Below are 5,132 nucleotides of genomic sequence, written 5' to 3' on the forward strand. Positions count from 1 at the left end.
CTCAAATTTCGATAGTCAAAATGTTGAGTTTTTTCTCGAAACAACTTTATTCTCGAAACAACGAATTTATTGTCAAAGTATGAGTTTATTCTCAACATTTTATTTCAACTTTTTTTTCGAAATTTTGTTCATGCAAATCATGCAACAAGTTTGATCTTGCATTATAATGACTTTATTTTTTTATTATTGCTTGGCCCTAATCTTTTTCAGTAATTAACAGATGTTGTAAACTAAAGCATTGTCAACAAATGAGACCTTATTGTAAAGTGTTACTGAAATATTATTAATAAGTCTCCAGTGTGAGTGTTTTCTAGAGTAATTTAGTGCTGAACGGAATTTTTTGAAGGTCTGTATGGAGACACTTTTGTGTAGATATTGTACAGGTTGATTGTGTCTTTTGCGCACATGAAGTTGAGGATTATGAATGAAAATATAAATAACTATACTTTTCATTTAAATAAATTTCTTCAAATACTCTGTTGGTGTAGCAGTCAAAATAATTAAAACTCAAAAAAAAAAAAAAAGTCATTCTGAGCACCAGCCTATGAACACACACACATACACACACACGCTCTCACACACACTGTAGCTTTAACAAATTGCTGCTCAATTCAAATAACATCCATTATAAAAAAATTCTGTAATTTTCATTCAACTGGTCACATCTCACATTCATTATCACGAAAAAACACACAAAATGATTATAATAAAAGTCAAAGGTGGCACGTTACAATAGGGTCTCATTAGTTAATGCATTAACAAACAAGCAATAGTAACCATTGTTTATGTTAATTTAAATGTTCATGTTCGTTCATAGAGCTTTAATGTTAACAGATACAACTGTTGATCCTAGAAATGTTAATAAATACAGTGAAAGTATTGTTTGCTTCATGTTAAATAATGAAACCTTATTATAAAGTGTTATCAGGCCACATTACACCAAACAAAAACTGGTTCTTGGAATGTCGGGTCACATGACCAATAAAACACCAGGATGAACTAACAAATTATATTCTACATAATTAAAACTAGGAACATGAAGATTCTCTGCATTGTGACATTATTTTTTAATGACAATTTAGCACATTTTATGGCAATTATGAAAAGGATTTTTTTTATTTTACAAATATTAAAAATGTAAAAAAAAAAAAACAATTATATATATATATATATATATTTACACACATTACAAATATTAATAATGAAAAAAGTTACATAAATGATGTAAAAATATATATATATATTTTTTTTACATTTTTAATATTTGTTGTACTGCCTTTATGCCCAATTAAATTTAGCATACAGTGAAAAAATTAATAATTGTGAAAAAACGTGTAGCGAAAACAAAAAACTAAATATAAATTGTTGCGAAAAAAACCCTCAAATTGTTGTAAAAAAAAAAATCTAAAAATTGTTGTGAAAAAAAGTAAAAGAAATTATCACGAAAAAAAACAAACAAAAAAAGTCATGCAAAAAAAATTGTCATCAAAATAATTTTCAGGCAAAATGTTCTCTCTTTAGGTCTTGGGCTGACCTTTGACCCGGGCATGTTTTTGTGCCGACCTTTGACCTGGGCATGTTTTGTCCCGACCTTTGACCTGGGCATGGTTTTGTCCTGACCTTTGACCCGGGCATGGTTTTGTCCCGACCTTTGACCCGGGCATGGTTTTGTACTGACCTTTGACCCGGGCATGTTTTCGAGCCATGGACCCGAGTGTTCCGCTAAACCCGCTGGAGTCAGGAGTTAGCGCAGCGAGGTCTGCAGCGAGCGCATGTCCTTCAGCAGACTCAGACTCTCTCTGATCCGCTCGCCGGGTCTCACTCGCACCGACACCAATCCTCCACCGGGACTCTGTTTACCACTGTGCTTCTTCAGCCTCTCCATCTGACACACACACACACACCATCATCTCAACATCAAACTTACAACATTTAAGATCTTAAAATAAAAGAACAGTTAAATTTGATAATGTCTTTCAGAAATACAGTGGGACTCTTATTTTGAAATGTATTCCATCACTGAACAATAGAAACACCATCAAAAAATAAATATTGAAATCTCGAGACTGTAAAATGCGTTTTGAGTTTAAAATATGCAGTGCTGTTATTTATTTCAGGTTAATAATCACATTCGGTCGTATTGTGATTCATAGTTTTCCAAGGTCTCTCAAAATGATATTTTAGACTTCAGTTATAACTAGGGTTAGGGAAAATTGAAAATTGATTCTAATTTCTGGAATCGAATAGTTGAGGTCAGGAATCGGATACTTGTTATAAAATTTAAATTTCGATTCCTCTTATCGATTCCTCTGTGAGCATTTCATTATGACTTTAAATGTGATAATATCTTTCAGAAATACAGTGGGACTCTTATTTTGAAATGTCTTGCAGCATTGAACAATAGAAACACCATCAAAAAATAAATATTGAAATCAGGAGACTGTAAAATGCGTTTTGAGTTTAAAACATGCAGCGCTGTTATTTATTTCAGGCTAATAATCACATTCAGCCGTATTGTGATTCATAGTTTTCCAAGACCTCTCAAAATGATATTTCAGACTTCAGTTATAATTAGGGTTGGGGAAAATTTTAAATTTATTCTAATTCTGGAATCGAATAGGTGAGGTCAGGAATCGGATACATGTTATAAAATTAAATCGATATTAAAAAATAAAAATAAAACTTATCGATTCCTCTGTAAGCATTTCAATATCAGGGTGTCCGCGGGGTTGTAAAAAGTATTAAAAGGTAGTAAATGAAATTAGCCAAAATTAAGGCCATTAAAAAGTATTAAAAAGTAATAAACGTCATCTGTCGAGGTATTACATTTTCGAACCCCCATCCAACTAGGCCTATGAGTTTCAATTTGGTTAAGTGCAGGCCTTTCTTCTAAAATTCGCGTGGATTTATTTATATGTCGCGAGTAGAACCTGAGCGATATCATGTGACGTGGTTTTCGTTCGCGAGCGCGGCTGGGGGCACCCGGCTGGCTTGCTGTCAAACCTGTTCGCGAGTTCGCTTCTGTTTTAGTCATTTAAGAGACATCGGGGTTTTTACTGCATTGAATTTTTTTGGGGGGCCGCCAAAGCGCATTTTTGTCCCGCCAAAGCAGTGGCGGCTTGTCCATAGGGGGCGCTGGGGCGCCGCCCCATCAACATTTCAGAAATTAACATGTGTAAAAACATTATATTAAAATAAAAAAAAAAAAAAAAAAAATTGTTTACTCATGTGCCGGCTGGTAGTAAGAGCCTCAGAATTTAATAAAACCTGTCTTTAATTGATTAACTATTTACTATGTTTTTCAATACGTTTCATGGGCGAGGGACGCTGGACACATGGGTGTCTATGTGAGTACACAAATTCTCGGGCAGCATGTGACCTGAAGCTGGTCTCTGATTGGTTTCTTAAAGATCCTCCTCGGGGCGCAAGTCGTTGCTTCCCTGGCCAATCATAATTGGATACATGTTATTTTATCCAATCTGATTGGTTCTCGTCACCTGTCATTCTACTGTACGCGGCGGGAAATAACCTTGCTTGCTACTAGGCTGATCACTTTTTATTACGCAATGGCAGCAGTTAATCCAAATTCTGTTATTTATTTACAAAAAAAACCTTTCTCAAGACTTTCGCTTGAAGAAAAAAAAAAAGATTAAGGATCTCGGACCGGAACAACCAGATTTACACATCCAGCAGCAGGCAAGTGACAGAGGACGAAGCTACAAACGGAGCTTTACCCGCGCTTGTTACGAGAAACGGAGCTGGCTGACTGGATGTGATGTTAGCAATGCCCTGTTTTGTTTTCCCTGTCTTCTTTTTCAAAGTGTCGGCACTGAAGTTTTGTGGACAACTACGGGGGTAAGCGACCTCAAACATCTATCTGACAAATGCAAACGTCATGAAAGTAGCCGCAGCCATCTTGAGAATAGCGTGAAACTAAAGTTTTTGGGCAAAGTAAGCATTGCGGAACAACTAGACGAAGGCTACAGGATTGGCATTAGGAGGCACAACGAAGAGGTGACAAAAAATCGACACATACTGTCCAGGATAATAGACTGTGTAAAGTTTTGTGGAGCATTTGAGTTGGCTTTACATGGTCATGATGAGAGTGAGAGCTCAGATAACCCTGGTATATTTCGCGGATTGGTGGATTTTGTGGCCTCTCTTGATGGAGCATTGAAAGAGCATCTTGACAGTGCTACTGTATTTAAGGGAACGTCGAAAACTATACAGAACGAGCTTCTGGACTGTATGTTATATCAAGAGAAGAAATAATCAAAGAAGTCCAGACAATTAGTTTTTTATCAATCCAGGCAGATGAAACCACAGATATTGCCACACTGGCCCAGCTTGTGCTTGTTTTGCGCTACATCGACGACAAAAATAACGTGCAGGAAAGATTTTTTGAGTTCATCCCTCTGCAGTCATCTACAGCTGAGTCAATTGCTACTGCACTAAAAGAGCGTCTTGCTTCTATCCTCCCTGAGGATCAGAAAAGTAAGCTCATCTGCCAGGCATATGATGGGGCCAGCGTGATGAGGGGTGCCACTGCAGGTGTACAGAGAAAAGTACAAGATGTGTATCCAAATGCCCACTATATCCACTGCTACGCTCATCAGCTCAACCTGATTATGCAGCAGGCCACGTCTCACATATCCAGGAAGATATTTAGAAGAACATCAGTAACCAGACAGTTTTAGATACCATTGACATGGAAGTCAATGGTATCTAAAACTGTCTGGTTACTGACGTTCTTCTAAATATCTTCCTTTCTGTTCAGCAGAAGAAATTAATTCATACAGGTTTGAAAAAAACATGAGGGTGAGTATATGATGACAGGCTACTACCTTACATTTATATATTGTTTAATTATCTCTATAGGTCTGTGACACAATCCTGGGACACACTAGGGAGCATTTCTCCTTCACAGACCACCTTGTCTGTGCCACCTTGTTGCAGGGGGACAGGTTTGACGAGTACAAGGATACCTTTCCTGACGATGCATTGAGCAGCACCATCAGAGCGTACCCGATGCTCAATGGAAGCAAGCTCAAGACAGAGCTCAGTCTTATCTACAGCAAGAAAGAGTTCAGTGCCTGCCGTGGTGCTGTGGACCTATTCAAGCTGTTTATGGA

Source organism: Scardinius erythrophthalmus, assembly GCF_964197995.2.
Source record: "Scardinius erythrophthalmus genome assembly, chromosome: 7".
NCBI lineage: Eukaryota > Metazoa > Chordata > Actinopteri > Cypriniformes > Leuciscidae > Scardinius > Scardinius erythrophthalmus.